This window comes from Mirounga leonina, unplaced genomic scaffold (assembly GCF_011800145.1).
Source record: "Mirounga leonina isolate KUSES-001 unplaced genomic scaffold, KU_Mleo_1.0 Mir_173, whole genome shotgun sequence".
Classification (NCBI taxonomy): Eukaryota; Metazoa; Chordata; class Mammalia; order Carnivora; family Phocidae; genus Mirounga; species Mirounga leonina.
This window is the reverse complement of record NW_023270447.1, coordinates 33,671,236-33,688,957: the sequence shown is the minus strand read 5'-3', so window position 1 is coordinate 33,688,957 and position 17,722 is coordinate 33,671,236. Positions and strand designations below refer to the sequence as shown.

At 33.3% G+C, this 17,722-nt stretch overlaps 1 protein-coding gene across 1 annotated transcript in view; it reads right to left on the bottom strand.

Annotated features, from left to right (window-relative positions):
• The window catches only part of LRRIQ3 (leucine rich repeats and IQ motif containing 3), a 191,969-nt gene that overhangs the window by 64,447 nt on the left and 109,800 nt on the right, over positions 1 to 17,722 (bottom strand). The gene's annotated exons all lie outside the window — the stretch shown is intronic.

The following is a 17,722-nucleotide window of genomic DNA, read 5'->3' as shown; positions in this document are numbered from 1 at the left end:
ACTCTACCTTCAAGATTAAGTGCTGGTTAACAGGAAAAAAAAACATGGAGAAGGGGCAATGATTTAAAATAAAGTTTTATGATAAAAATTACTTTTTAAGATATTCCCCTAGAAGCAAAAGGCAGGTTTAACTGCTATTTGAAAAATTGCGATTATCTTGTATTTGTTCCCAATCTTACTTTATCTTAACAAAGATGACTAGAAACGATAATACTCTGGATACATGAGGAAGAGAATTCACAAAGGATGACCTGGATAAACAAATATAGGACACACAGTAGATACAGAAAGAAGTGTGACATTTCTCTTCTATACAAAAAGTAGCCATGGGACATGAAGGTGCCTGAATATTATATTTTGCTGCAAATGTCTATTTAAAGAACACATGGGGAAAAAGGCATAATAGAAAGGCATGCTCCCTCAGTTAAAGAATGGCTAAGTTCTAAGGTCCATCATTACCAAGATTAGAGGTGCCAATGTGTAAATTACTGAGGCCCACTCTGTCTGCTACATTACTGTGGATACTTGTTAGTAGCAGTTGTCAAACCCAGTAAAAAGAGATGCTGCAAACTTCCACAATGATTTTAGAATAGGTTATAATTTCAAGTTGAGAGAACATAGTGCTAGCTCATTAATAATAACAATTGGTATTAGGTAAAGTAAGTAAAGGGCATGAAAAATTTTATAGTATACAGATTTATGTTTCTTTAAAAGTATTATTTACTTATTATTTATATATTTTATATATATTATATAATATACATTAAATATATATTTACTTAATTATTATTTACATGACAATGCAATTCTATTCAAAGTCCCATTTTTTACTAATATATTGATTATACTAATAGCCAATGTATTATATAGTAATAATTAAGAATAATTCTGTATTTGGTTTACCTAAAGACCACATTTTTTAAAGTGTGTAACTCTACAAATATTATTTTGTTTATAACTTTCAAAGCACTTATTGCATTCTACCTTATATCATAGTTAAGTACATTTCTCACCCCTAGAAGAAATTATTCTCTCTGAGGACTGGGTCTGTGGTTTACTTATCTTGATATCCCTGCACCACTTTGATTGGATTCTTCAACCTCTGTTGCAGTATCAACTCACAAATAACAAAAAAGGATTGAGAAATTTGATTAGTTTATTCAACAAATATGTACTGAGTGCCAACTACATCCATGGCATCATGCTAGGCATCAGTACAAAGTTACTATTTTGTGAATACTTAAATTCTAGACTTCTCAAATTTTTCATAATTTAATAATCTATGCAGATATGGAAAACATATAAAGTAAGATAAAGCCATTCGAAGTGAGAAAAACTTTGTTTCCAATTAAATATGATTTGATTAAACTGAAACTGAGGATATCTACAGAGAGTGAAAGAAAGACACAAAGAGGGAGAGAGAGAGATAGGTGAGAACATAGGCTTAATGGCTTAATGCTAAATACATTCCTAATAAGAATCTGCATTTTATTAAAGCTCATGTGTTAACTTAATTGGTTACAATATTTTTAAATCAGTAAATCTAATCATTTTGAAATGAAAAGAGACAGGGTATATATTAACAATATAAGTTAATACTGCTTAAGTAATCACCAAATGAGACAAGTTCATATGGTGGTGTGAAATTTATTGATGGGCAACAAAACAGAATTTTCTAAAGAAAAGAAAAAAACTTTTCTTTACTAGTAACATATGTAGCCCAAGAGTCTATATTTCTATGTGTATTTAACAATGCCCACATTTATCAAAAGAGAAAAAAGAACAGATAGGGACTGCCAACATTTTAACTGATGTTTAGGTTGCTCTCCTCTACACTAAATATCTTAAGCAAATCCGGCATTTTAGAGAAGGTATATGTTTTAAATTAAGGTTTAGAATCTGAGGAAGCAGTTATATTTCTCTCTTTCTCTCTCTCTCTCACACACACACACACAAGCCCTCAATAAATTAACAGAGTAACCATATACATAATTATGTTTCTAAGTAAAGTATATTATAACCAACTTAAATATGCTTTATGCATACATATTGATAAACTATCAAATTGATTCAAATATTACTTGGGTAATATTTTCTAAAACTGAGGTTTTAGCCTCCTGCAACTGTGAGTAATACACTCATTTGGGAGTTTAGAATATTAGTAAATGTTGCTTCCTATAAGCTTTCATTACAATACTAAGGACTAAAATGACTGTTTCAAATGCAGTTTAATTATGCTCCTTCCTTCTGATTGTTACATATGTGCTAGGAACTGCAGGGGGCAGAGAGAGAGAGAGAAAGAGACTGACTCAGGAAGTGCTATCACTGACCCTGGTTAGCCAGCCCAAAAGTACTATAGCCCCAGTACAAATCTCAGTTGGCCTGACTTCAGAGCATTCAGCAGAACTTCTTTAACAACCTCAGCTCTACTGCTCTTATTGGAAATATTTCAGCCATGGTCCAGAGTTTGTTATTTACATGAGGTCCAATATTCCTGTGGCTGAATAAAAGGACTCAAAACTGTAGTCACCAAAACTTTCAAAGATACAAACAGGCTTATTTTAGGTTCATAAGCTATTACAGCAGGTATTGCCAGAATCTTTATATTTCATTAAACAAAAAATGAAATATGAAGAAATGCCTGCAATTTACTATGAGTCCCTCCAGGCTTTCCAGGTGAATATTGTCATTAAACACCTGTGCTTAGATGGAATATCTCTAGAACTATCCTAAATAGACCAGAGAGCAGCAGTACGATTCAATAGTTAATATTTCCCAAGTCATGGTACTTAAATTTGTTTTAAGAAAATTCTATGTCGTTTTCTAGAAGACTCATAAAACATTAATTTTTGTCATTCAAGGCACAGACCAATATCGAAGTACACTGAAATAGCCACTCTCTCTTACCTTGAACAAATAAAAATTCATTCTAAGTAAGTTGTAAAGAATGGTCATTTTATTGATTTTGTCATCTTTTTTTTTATTAGAAAAAGATGGACAGCTTGAAAAGTTCTGAATTATCAGTCTTTGTAAAGCAAAATTTTTATGATGGTAAGTTTCACTGGATTTAAAAATGGTAATATTAACTTTATTGTATGAGGAAGTAAATAATTTCATGATCATATTTATGCAAGTTTCAAACTGTTAAAATATGCTGGCTTGGATGAATTACTAAATGTATTTCTCTTTTCAACTTTACACTTATCTTGTGTGTACAGCTGATCTCCCTAGTGTCCAATCAGAGACAGGTTTTCATCCTGTTGTCCAGGGAATGATGTGCACAATTCCTTTTGACACTGATGAGAGGTGAATACATAATCCAGCCCACTTCAGTGAAAATTGAGCCATAATTTTTTTTTACCCTGAAGAAAAATACAGTGATAAAGTTTAAAGATGGAAAACAGTACAGTTAAACTCTTGAGGTGTACCATTAGTTAATGATAGTCAGCAAACATTACATTTTGCCCTGAGGACAGCGAGCTCCAGATTTGCTTTTTAGGTGCTCACGAACTCTAATAATCATGGCTCTATGTGATAGCAAGAAACCTAAAAGTATGAATGATAGGTTTTTTACATTTCAATGAATTTAAAAGTTAAAGTTAAAAAGGAAAGACATACTTTTTATTTTTATTTTTTTTAATTTTATTTATTTATTTGAGAGGGAGAGAATGAGAGACTGAGAGCATGAGAGGGAGGAGGGTCAGAGGGAGAAGTAGACTCCCTGCTGAGCAGGGAGCCTGATGCGGGGCTCGATCCTGGGACTCCAGGATCGTGCCCTGAGCCGAAGGCAGTGGCTTAACCAACTAAGCCACCCAGGTGCCCCAAGACATGCTTTTTATATATTTTCTCCTACCCCTACTCTCCACTAAGATGTTTCTTTAAGAAATGAGTATTTTTATATCAGTCTTTGTAAAGCAAAGACTTATATAGTAATTGAGAATATACACTGTTTCACACACAAAGACTATGCCCCAATTAAAAAAAAATATATGGATCTTGCATAAGACTCTAATGTTGTCTCTGAACTAGTATTTTCAAGATTTATCAACGTCCTTAAGATTTGGGGGAAAAAATTACTTGGGATAGTGAGTCAGATCAATTGCCCCTATACCAAGTACCCTACCTCTAATTGTATCAAAAAGAAACATGCTCTAAAAAATTAAGACTCTATTTTCATTTTCTTTAATAATTCATTAAAAATTGATTCATTATTTTATCTACATAATTTATTTTTAGTTTGTTTATATAATCAGCCTGTAACATTTCTGGAATAATGAATTTTATTATAATGACCACAGTATAGAGTAACCCCTTTATCTTCTTTATCTTTGAAAGGTATTCTAAGTTCTAGTGTAACAGCACTGACAAGAAAATGTTTTATTTACATAGTTCATACCTTTGCAAGATCTTTTTGCACTGTTTTATTTTTGACTTGCATCTTATTTTCATCTATCTTCTTTCAATGATAACCTTATTTCTTCCTGCCCACATAGAAAGAGCTCAGTGATAAGCAGATTTCTGTTAGCCACTTTTTTCATAGTAGCATGATGGAATATTTTAAGAAAATATACTAAAATTACTCCATGAGTTATAATTCAAAATAATATAAGTAGAGTTTAGATTATACTTCTTTTAAATACAACAAATAGTATTTTAACTCAGTAAATATTTGTTAAGTACCTCCTATGTGCATATCACTGTGCTAGATAAAGGGTGGCAAAAACAAAATAAAATACAACTTGCCATAAAGTGATTTATTTTCCTAGAGTAAAAACATTCACAGTAAAATTCACATAAAATTCACTTTCAAAGGAAGCAGTGTATAAATAAATTTAAATAGAAACCTACACAAGAAAAATAATAGTAACAATACTCTATTCAAATCAGAGAAACAGATTTCCCTAATATTGAAAAAGACCAAATCTTGGTTCAGGGACATTATCAGGGACTTTATTCTTTTATTTGATGCTGCAAGCTGAAGTGAAGACAGACAGATGAGAGGAACATTGTGGGAATAATCTCGTTCTTAAACAGAAAAAGAAGTAAAGAAATTCTGGGAAGGAGGTTTTGGCCTTGGGTGCCAAGAACTTCAGGTGAATGAATGAAGGCATTTTAGTGCCTACTTTGTGTATAGATCATTTGATGGCATATTGTAGAAAGAAGGCAATGTGCTGGAATGGAGGTGAATTGGAGGGAGGACACAAAACAATGCTTTTATATATTAGCTCCATCTATGAAAAAGAGGAGACTTTACTTTCAATAATTGGCTAATTCATAGCAGCCAAGATCAAATATAGTTAATTTTAATGCTGGAATCTCTTATAACGTGCAGCAATAGTTCTGTTTTGAAGAAAAAGCTGCTGATAAGATACACTCTGTTTCTGTAATCACCCTTTCCCTTCTTTGGAGCTATTAAATCCCCAAACTACAGACTCCACTCTCCAATTCTAGGGCCTAAGATAAGAGAGAGTTAGCCTCTCTGGACCAATCTTTAGAGTTCCCTATTAATTTACCTTTGCTCAAATCCTGACACATAATTCTGGTAATTATCTTTTTTATATCCTTCTTGAGCCTTCATCACTCTATCTGCCTTTGCAATGTTTCCCAGTTCTAATTTGACATCTGCCTTGGGCCATTTCCCCAGCCTTCATTCTAGCAATGCAATCTTTGATAACAGTTTTCTTAAGGCAGTTCTTTAACATAGTGTCTAGGCTTTGATACTTGAGGACAGACCTCATTAATACCAGCATTTTATTTCAACCTGACCCAATTTCAATGTTGCTAAGCTTTCCACAGTAGTTCTCAATTGTGGCTAGCCACGTGACAGTGAATAGAGTTCACAGTACTCATTAGATGGGGAGCTACTTACCAAACTGACTCTCTTTTGCTAGTTCCTATAACCATAACCATTCTGTGTCTCCTGAACTACTCCAGTGGTCAAGCCCAAATTCTTTCTTAACCTAACCAATTTTACTTTAATTTAAATACCTTTTCCTGTGAATAACAAGATAAAATGTAGAAGTTCCAATTTGAATGATATTGTAAATACTGTAAATGTCATCAGAAGGTTGAGCTCATTGTAAAGCATCTTGAAGAAACTGGGAACATGAATTAGGCAGATGCGAAAAAGTAGATGATACTTAATTTACATAAGGAAAACATGAGGCAAACAGGTAAGAATGAATAAGGAGACTGGAGACTGAACCAGCTGAAGGGTACTGTTTATAACAGAATAATGAGCAAAAACATTGAAAAGATAAAATGATATAAAATTATAAAAGGCCCATTAATTACTGAAATCTACAGCCTCTATTATGCTCTGCATCTTTCATCTGGAAACCTTCCTACATTTTCTTGTCATCTGTCTATGATATTTCACTATCAGGAAAACTTCAGTCTGATGGCTATAAGATTTCACTCTTTACTCTCTTCTTTATATCATAAATAAAACAATTAAATAACCATCCTAACATTTGGTCACCCACTATCCTATACAAAAGTTTGAATAACAAATGTAACTTGTTAATTCTAAGCAATTTCACAGGTATAACAGCACATATGGATTAAAATGTACAGAGAGACTATTGCTTGCTAAATAATCATTTTAAGCACTCAAGTGAAAATTAAAATATCCATTAACAGCCCTACCCAACTGTACTTTCCACAATTCCTCTCATAAATCTCTTAGTATATAGTTAGGATAATTTCCTTTCCATTCACATATCTGCCAAGCTAATTCTCACCTCCATAACTTTGTTCATATATTTTTTAAATGTTACCCTTGATCTTTTCTTTTTTGACATTAAATTTTTTGTATGTTCCACCACATATCTGAGGCTTAATTATATAGGCATATTGGTCATTATTCTATTACCTCATCTAAACAACAAATTCTTTTTTTTTTTTTAAGATTTTATTTATTTATTTGAGAGAGAGAGAGAGAAAGGGAGAGGGAGGGAGAGCACAAGCTGGGTTGGGGGGTGGGGAGACAGAGGGAGGGAGAAGCAGACTCCTTGCTGAGCAAGGAGTCAGATGTGGGACTCAATCCCAGGACCCTGGGATCATGCACCCGCTTAACTGACTGAGCCACCCAGATGCCCTAAACAACAAATTCTTAAAGAATAAAAAAACTCCACTCTTCTTCATTTCCCTAAAGCATGCTAAGGTGGAAAAATAAAAGCATTAAAGAACATAAAATTTGAAATTTAAAACCAAGATTTAACACTCCTATAGGTACCTATAAGGTATCTATATTGATACTTATTTATATGTATAAACTTATATATGTATCTATTGCCTTTAAAGTATGCAGGCAAAGCTGCTTTTATCATTATAAAGGTCATGAAATCCATCTGTGGGATAAATCAGTGTTCTATGGATGGAAAAACCATTAATTGTTTCTTAGGGCTTTGACTATGCTTTTCATTTGTCAACTCTCAGAAATTTGCTCTCCATATCAGATTTCCTATCTATGCATGAATCTTAAAATTGCAAACTTTCAAAAAATTTGGAGGTAAATATCATTTGTACACATGGGAGGAGTTTACATGTTGATTAATTTTTAATTTGAGTATAATGATATAAAACAAAAATTTTAGGATAATAGATTTCAGTCTTAATTATAACATGATAAACTATACTACTGAAGATTCCTAGGATACTGGACTTTTTTCTTCAGTAGTATATTATTTAAGTAACAAAAACTTTGCAATGCCAAGTGATTGTGTGGGGTAGACATACAGATCAATAGAATAGAACTTAAGAGTCCAGAAATAAACCCTTGCACATGGTCAACTGAAATCTGACAAGGGTACCAAGATAATTAAGAAGAAGGATGAGTTGTTTTTTTTTTTCCTTTCAAAAAATGGTGCTGTACAACTGGATATCCACTAATAAAAGAACAATGTTGGATTCCTAATTCATACTACATAAAGATAAACTGAAAATGAATTGTAGGCCTAAATATAAGAGCTAAGATTATAAAACTCTTAGAAAAAACATAGAAATAGCGATGCCTAGGTGGCTCAGTCAGTTAAGCGTCTGCCTTCAGCTCAGGTCATGATCCCAGAGTCCTGGGATGGAGCCCCACATCAGGCTCCTTGCTCAGCAGGGAGCCTGCTTCTCCCTCTGCCTGCCGCTCTCCCTGCTCCTGTGCTATCTTGATCTCTCACTCTCTCTCTCTGACAAATAAATAAATAATCTTTAAAAAAAAGAAAAGAAAAAACATAGAAATAAATCTTTAAGACTTTGGTTCAGATCATTGTTTCTTATATTTGATATGGAAAATATAAGTGATCAAGGAAAAAAAGAGATGAATTAGGTTTTATCAAAATTAAAAGCTTTTGTGTTTTAAATTTAAAAAGTCAAAGACAACCTACATAATGGAAATGGGAAGAAATCAGAGAGGGAGACAAACCATGAGAGACTCTGGACTCCAGGAAACAAACTGAGGGTTACGGAAGGGTGGGGAGTGGGGGGATGGGGTAACCAGGTGATGGGTATTAAGGAGGGCACATGATATGATGAGCACTGGGTGTTACACATAACTAATAAATCATTGAACACTACCTCAAAAACTAATGATGTACTATATGTTGGCTAATTGAACATAATTAAAAAAAGGAAAAATATTTTTAAACCATATATGTGATAAGTGATTTGTATTAAGAATATATAAGGGATAAATAATACATAAGGAATTCTTACAACTCAATAATAAAAAAAAGCTATTATAAAATGATGAAGGTATTTGAATAGACAGTTCTCCAAAGAAGATATACAAATGGCCAATAAATACATGAAAAGATCCTCATCATCATTAGTTATTGGGAAATACAAGTTTAAACCACAGTGATGTACCACTTCATACCCACCAGCCTGATTATAATCAAAAAGACAGATAATAACAGGTGTTAGTGAGGATTTGGAGAAATAAGAACTCTCATATATTGATGATATGAATGTAAATGGTGCAATTGCTGTGGAAGACAGTTTGTTACTTCCTCAAAAAGTTAAATGTAGAATTACCGTATCATCCTCCTGTAACTCTACTACTAGTTGTCTAGCCAAGAAAACTCAAAAATATGTCCACACAAATATTTGTATATTGATGTTCACAGCTGCATTAATAATAGCCATAAATTGGAAGCAACCCAATTAATGAATAGATTACAAAATGTGGCCTACTCATACAATAAAATATTATTTAGCCATAAAAATGAATGAAATACTGATACATGTTATCACATGGATGAATCTTGGAAACATTATGCTAAGTGAAAGAAGCCAGACACAAAAGACCACATATTTTATTATTCCATTTATATTAAACGTCCAGCATAAGCAAACTTACAGATATAGAAAATAGATTAATGGTTGCCCAGGCCCACAAGGACAACTACTAATGGAAGGGGATTTCATTTTGGGGTAATCAAAATATTCTGGAATTAGATAATGGTAATGATTGCAAAAGTCTGTGAATATACTAAAAATCACTGAATTGAATAATTTAAAAGGAAGAACTTTGGGTTATGCAAATTATATCTCGGTAGAGATGTTATAAAAAAATATTGTAGAGTTGACAATTCAGTTTCAGTAGTGCTTGTCAGAGTTATAATGAAATGTCAAAGATGTGAAGTATCCAAAATAATTAATATAATGAAATGAGACTTGAGAAAAATCATTAAAAATTTTCAGGTGATTTTAGGATTCAAGTTTTTAAAAAAACTATAACAATTTTAGTGTTTATGATAATGTAAGCAAAAAGCCAAATAAATTTGCAAATTATTTTTTTAGCATTTGATAAAACTGAAGCAGAAAATAACTAAAAATGTGCAAAACAACATATTTATCATTAATTAACTATGACATTTCTGAAACTTTCATTTGAAATTAACAAGATTTTAATACATTTTTTCTCTTTTTGAATCCTAAATATGAATTTTTAGCAGCATCTATGAAATCATAACAAATTAAGTATCAAGCTAAATAACTTAGAACAAACAAGAACTTCCAAAAATATATATTTTTTTTAAAAACTGAAATAATACACTATTAGAACTGGTAAAAAAAGGTACTGACAATTGTTAGACAATTAATATTCCCTAAAATACAGATTAATACTGCCAAATCTCAAAAAGTAATAAAACATATAGACTGCTCATGGTAGTAGTAAGAAGAAGAAACAGCAAGTACTCTTAACTACAGGAAACAAACAGGGTTGCTAGAGGGGAGATGGATGAGAGGGATGGGGTAACTGGGTAATAGGCATTAAGGAGGGCACGTGATGTGATGAGCACTGGGTGTCATATGTAACTGATGAATAACTGAACTCTACATCTAAAACTAAAGATGTATTATATGTTGTCTAATTGAATTTAAATAATAAAAAAGGAAAAAAAGAAACACTGTATAATAATGTTAACACTTAAAATTTTTAAATCAATACAAAGTAAAACAGATTTGATATTTAAAATACACTTTAAAAAAAAGAAGATGGTTATCAGGTCAAGGGAAAATGTACTAGCTATTTAATAACAGAAAATATGGAAAGTCAAAACAACCATATCCAAGACTGGTAGAATATAAATTTGGGCCAACTCTGAATTTCAAAAAAGCCAGATGAAAGATTTTTTTAAAGTCTTCGAAAAACAGGATTTCTCAAGAAAATTAGGATTTATCAGGTCAAAATTTAAGAGAAGGCAAGATCCCAGAGAGGTAGGCCCAACACTCAATACTGCTTTTGTTCTAATAATATTTGTAGATCAGGAAAAAACAACTTACAAACTAAACTATACATTTGATGGCTCAAGAGGTCAGGAGTCAAAAATCAAAGCCCATGTCCACCCAAGGAGGGGATACTGTCCACATTCAAACTCAAGGCTATACCATGAGATATAAATGAACAGCCCTAAAGTAAAACAAGACCTGGATAATCCATAAAATCTCAAGTTTTGAACTTTCAGGTGTCCCGATAATGATGGCAATCCTTCGTGCCTGGGTGATAAAGCAAATGAAAATACTTGAAGGGCATAACTGTAAGTCAGTTTTCTGCTTGGTATAAAATTAGGCTTCCCCTTTGAGTCAGTTGCCCCAAAAGACTGAGAAACTGAATAATGAAGAGAGCCAGGCTGAAGGGTACCAGGTAGATTTCTTGCCTTTTCAGGAAATACTTCAGGCAGAAATACTCATTGTAGACTATGGAAGTGTGTACATAATGTCTTTTTACACAGAGCAAAAGATTACATCCAAATTATATATTTTAACAAAAGGAAGTCTGTGGATATATTGTCAGTTGTTCTTTAACTGGTTCTAAAAGGTCAGGGTAGCATGCAGATATGTGAAGGTTCTATGTGAACAACTGAGATGGAGCTATGATTATGAAAAAAATATAAAAAATATAATAACAGAAAAGATGGACACTTCATCAAGGAATGTTAATAATAAAGGAATTTTATTTACATTTGTATTTATATTTGTCTTGTGATTCCTAGGGGACAATATCGTATATTATTGATATTAAAGCTCTTATGTATGGGAATGGGATCAACAGAACTGACATTTGTAAGCAGATGTTAAAACATGCTAATGGGGGAAAAGATGCCAATGAAGTTATCATCTGGCATAACTTATAAGGATCTCCTTATTACTTTTTCCTAATTTCTATCTGTCTCAGGTTTAAGTCATTTAATTCTCTTTTACTCACTTCAATGCAAAGTGTCTGTTGAGCAGTACTATCAGCACTTCATAGTCCCTATCTCTTTACTTTCTCCAGATGGGTTATGCTATTAGGTGAATCCTTTGCTCAATTCTAAATGGTCACAGGTTGGTTTTTCCGGAAATGAGATACCAAGACAGAGTTAAGTGTACAAAAGATTTATTGGGAAGTAACACCTGTTAAAGGAAAATGGAGGAAGTGGATTAATCAGGGAAAGCTAAACTTTTTGCCAACCACCCTGGAACTCTGAAGCAAAGTCTGTCTGTCTGAAAATCCCATACTGAGTAGAAATGGCCAGGTCCTTGTAATATTGCCTTACTCAGTAATTGACTGGAGTTTGCCTAGGAAAAAAACAGTGTGACCTAGACTTAAAAGCAAAGCTAGACCCTGAAAAAAAACTAAAAGCTGGAGCTCTCAGCTAAGACACATCTGAGAAACCACAAATGGTAATACTATCCTTGTATGTTTCTGTCCTAATCTTACTCATCTAGTTTCAAGTCTTCTCTCTTTAGTCTTAGCAAAATCTTTGATTAAAGGGGACATGCTTTGTTTTTACTGTCAGTGATGAGCAGAGAACCTGATACCTAAAAATCACACAATAAATATCTGTAAAACTTGCTTGCTTGATTATTAATTCTTTAAGGCTCAGAGTTTGTTTCAGTGCTAAGGACATTGTAAATATTCAAAAAATACCCATTTGAAATGAACTGAATTGCTGATGGGGCCCCAAAATGACAGATAGTAACAAAGGGCAATTTTTAAAGAAGGTCATCACAAAGCTTCTTTCTTATAGAATTATGTAAGCTGGAACAATATTACAGAAACACATTGAAAATAAAGGTCAGTTTCCAGTATAAAAAAAGCACTCTTATTTCACAAAACAACGAAATTTAAAAATAAAATATCTATCCGTAAGTTTCTTTTTAACACCTCACATAATCAAAATGAGGTGATCAAATCCACATCTCCTGAATCCAATATAAGATCAACCCTCTCTTTATTTTCTTAGTGTCACTTACTGTTAAACTAGAAAAAGAGGACAAAAGTAAATTCAATATTTCTTGGCTTGTAATATGATTATTCTGATTATTATTCTGATTATTCTCTCCCTCTACCTCCATATTTACCTGAATTTAAAGTAGGTGCACATACACAAATGTAATCCTCATATATGATTAGTTAACTTGGATTTATAAAACTAGGGCAAACCCATCCTTCCATGCAAGCTGTGCTGTGCAAACCACAGGGAATATCATCTACATAGATTATGATGTAATTGCACTTGTACACTGCACACCAGCCCTGATTAAGGAGAGCCCTTTTCTTTCCTCTTACTCATATACACCATGTGATAAATCATCTCACCTTTTTAACAGTAAAAAGAGAACTACAGCTCACCAAAGATATACAGATGGCAAGTAAACATGAAAATATGTACATGTCATTAAGGAATTTACAATTAAAGCAACAAGGCATTATTAAACATCTATTAGAATAGCCAAAATCTAGAACACTGACACCACCAAATCCTGGCAAAGATACAGAGCAAGAGGAACTCTCATTCATTGCTGGTAGGAATGCAAAATGGTATAGCCACTTTGGAAGAATGTTTGGCAGCTTTTTTACAAAACTAAATATATTCTTACCATATGATTCAGCAATCATGCTCTACTATATTTACCTAAACAACCTGAAAATTTATGTCCACACAAAAACCTGCACATGGATGATTATAGCAACTTTGTTCATAATTGCCAAAATTTCGAAGTAACTAAGAGGTCCTTCAATAGATGAATGGATAAACTGCAGTACACCCAGACAATGAAATAGTAATTAGTGCTAAAAGGAAATGAGCTATTAAGCCATGAAGAGAAGGAGGAAACTTAAATGTATATTACTAAGTGAAAGAAGCCAATCTGAAAGTCTATATATATAGATAGATAGATATGTCTATATCTATCTATATATAAAGATATATATATAGGAAAACATATTTAATAATAATGGAAAACATTCATAGGACTGTATTTGAAAACATGTTGTTCTATTTGGTTTTACAAAAATGTTCAATATGGCTTGTATATACCATTAGCATTAGTTATGAGAAAAATAAATTTTTGGAAGCAAGGAAAAAAATCAATAAAAATATTCTAAATTTTAACCAAATCAGCATCTAAAGCAAATCTTACTTTAGTATAGATGACTGCCATATTAGATAATGTCCAGTGCCTCCAGGAATCATACAATGGCATAAAGGAGTACAAGATGTGAACATTCAGTGTATTAAAAGTGGTTCCAAGTAAGAAATCCCTTCCAGAGAAATTAGATTAGATTGCCTTATTGATCCCTCTCCTCATTTTGTTGCTAACCAGGGAGAACATATGCACCCTCTCCAGAAAATGTGTCAAGATAAAGGGTATGTAATTCCAACCTTCACGCTTCAAGAAGGGAAGGTGTTGCTCACGTTCTAAGAAAAAAAAAAAAATAGATCATGATTCTAGGAGATAGGCTGTCAGAAAAGATTGAGATCTACAAGATAGATTTGTTCTTTCTTTCCATGAGGCTGAAACCCTTAAGGTTCCTGGCCATCACTCTTTTTTACCTCTTAGATGCTTTCTCTCCTTCCTAACAACATATGATTAAACCAGCTGAAGGAAGCTTTAGATGTAAGAGTGTGGGGGCAGGAAGAAGGGGAGCAACTAGGCTGCCTCTGAGATAAATATATGGCAAATTGCTTTCCCCTCCTCTGAATCTCTTTCCTTTTGGCTCCAATGGGTGTGACTTTCTCTCATATTATATCTCTTCTAAAATTCATGTTTGCAATATAGGAAATAAATGAAAGAATAATGCAAAGCTAACAAAGGATAAATAATGAAGAATATCTCATAGTCTAGCCAAGGTTACTAAAATTTTGCAATGGAATTTCAGGCCAACATTCCAGTTAGAAACTGCTTTGTTTGCTATTACTCCCTATACATACATTTTCCACAGTAACCTTTGAGGAAAAGGGTTGACTGTGTCAAAGAAAATTTCAAATATTCTTGGGTGTCCCAGCAAATCCATCATAATAGTATCTAAATTTCCCTAAAATACATTATAATAATATAAAAGCTTCCCTAAAACTTGATCTAATTGACCACCATAATTCTGTATCTATGTTCCTCCTCTGCAAAAGGACTAATCACCATTTGACCATGTAAGCCATGGATAAATAATGTCCCTAGCAATTGTTCCAGATCCTCAATTTCCTCTGATCAATTTTTTTAAATCAGATTCCTTACTCATGAATCCTGACTTTTGGTTCTGTATCTCCTTTAATGGCTTAAGCGTGCACCATAAATTCTGGATGCTTATATGGACTTCTGGCTTTGCAGCACAGCATTTTATTTTTTATTTTTTTTATTCTTATGTTAATCCCCATACATTACATCATTAGTTTTAGATGTAGTGTTCCATGATTCATTGTTTGTGCATAACACTCAGTGCTCCATGCAGAACGTGCCCTCTTTATTTTTTTTATTTTTATTTTTTTTAAAGATTTTTATTTATTTATTTGACAGAGAGAGAGATAGAGCAGGAACACAAGCAGGGGGAGTGGGAGAGGGAGAAGCAGGCTTCCCACAGAGCAGGGAACCCGATGTGGGACTCGATCCCAGGACCCCGGGATCATGACCTGAGCCGAAGGCAGACGCTTAACGACTGAGCCACCCAGGCGCCCAGAACGTGCCCTCTTTAATACCCATCACCAGGCTAACCCATCCTCCCACGCCCCTCCCCTCTAGAACCCTCAGTTTGTTTTTCAGAGTCCATCGTCTCTCATGGTTCGTCTACCCCTCCGATTTCCCCCCCTTCATTCTTCCCCTCCTGCTATCTTTTTTTTTTCTTAACATATATTGCATTATTTGTTTCATAGGTACAGATCTGAGATTCAACAGTCTTGCACAATTCACAGCGCTTACCAGAGCACATACCCTCCCCAGTGTCTATCACTCAGTCACCCCATCCCTCCCACCCCACCCCCCACTCCAGCAACCCTCAGTTTGTTTCCTGAGATTAATAATTCCTCATATCAGTGAGGTTATATGATACATGTCTTTCTCTGTTTGACTTATTTCGCTCAGCATAATACCCTCCAGTTCCATCCATGTCGTTGCAAATGGCAAGATCTCATTCCTTTTGATGGTGCAGCACAGCATTTCTTAAATAAATGTACCTTGAACTCACTCCTGTAGCTCCTTCCATTTTAGGTTACCATGCAAATGGGGCATTTTATGCCTTTTGGACCAAGCACATTTCATCCCCAAACAGGAGAAAAACAGACACTGATTACTCATCTAATTACTAAAACTTGAATTCCACCCTTTACTAATCCTTTCCATTATTTGCTCACAGCATTTTTTTTTTAAAGATTTTATTTATTTATTTGAGAGAGAGAGAATGAGAGAGACAGAGCATGAGATGGGGGAGGGTCAGAGGGAGAAGCAGACTCCCTGCTGAGCAGGGAGCCTGATGTGGGACTCGATCCTGGGACTCCAGGATCATGACCTGAGCTGAAGGCAGTCGCTTAACCAACTGAGCCACCCAGGTGCCCTGCTCACAGCATTTTTAAAAATAAACTCACAGTATTAAATACCAATATTTTATTACTTCCTCCTTTTTCCCTACTTCTTAACTTTTTAAAATGTTTCTTGGATCCTAGGTTCTCTTAAGCACTCTATGGCATCACTTACTCTCACTATAGTTTCTAATTAATCAAGCACTAAGTCACTAATGACTAGATATGTAACCAAAATAACAAAAGAATAGTATACCAAATAAGTGAGCTAAAGAGGAGACTACAAATGAAGCCAACAGAAGATGGAACAACAATTTTATACAGAAAAAGTAAAGACTCGAAGATGAATCTTACAATTAAGGATCATTTCAATTACTCTAAGAAATTGAGCTGAGCAACTTCTACAATGTTTTATGAATAGTAGCTATAAAGAGTGAAAAAGCAGAGGAAAATGTACATATTTATTGAATATGAAAGAATAGTTCTTTAATATTCTTAGTTCTTTAATATTCTATAGTATAGTTCTATATATAGTTCTTTAATATTCTAATAATAGTGACAGCTTTAGAACACTCCTTATAGTGAATATATTTTCCAATATTTCTTAACATTCAAAATACTTCCTGATAATGATATATTCTATGTAATTTCACAGATATAAAATAAAATACCTCTATAATATGAATATTTTATTCCTATTTATGCACATATAATAGTCACATAGTCATAATACAACATATATCCATATATGTATATAAGATTTTACATATGAATATAGGGCTATGTATATATACATAAGTCCGTATATGAGTGTGTAAATATTTTATAAATATATAAATATATACCCAAATTTGTTGTCAATTGGATATATACCATATGCAGCATTCAGTGAAAGTTGCCTCTGCATAAAGCATTTTAAAAAGTAGGTAACATACCTGAAATCAGTGAGTTTATATTCTATATAGAGGGCCAAAAGACACTTCAAATGAATCATACTTTTATAGAGCATAATATCATCTAGAACAAATTAATACAGTTGGCACTGTGTGCTAATGAGGAAAATGTTTTGAATGGGATACATCTGCCTTTAAACCTATGTTTTTATTCAATGGATAATTTTTTGTGGGTTTTAAGGGCTTGAAGGTATTCCTGTGCTATTTCTCAAACACATGTCCTCACTAACACTGAAATTAGAGACTAATGACAGTCTGGACCTTTTGTCATCCTTTCTAATCATGTTAATATAATGGAAACATTTGTAGTGCAAGCAACTTAGACACAGGCCCACATGTGAAGGAGTTTATCACAAACAGTGCTTTACACATTATTAAAAGTTTGCTCTAGTTAGTTATACTACAATGCCAAGTCTTCATTTCTACCATTACATAATATCCAAAAAAAACCAAAAAACAAAAAACTCTAAAGATAAAAAAAGCACAAATTCTGAAGTC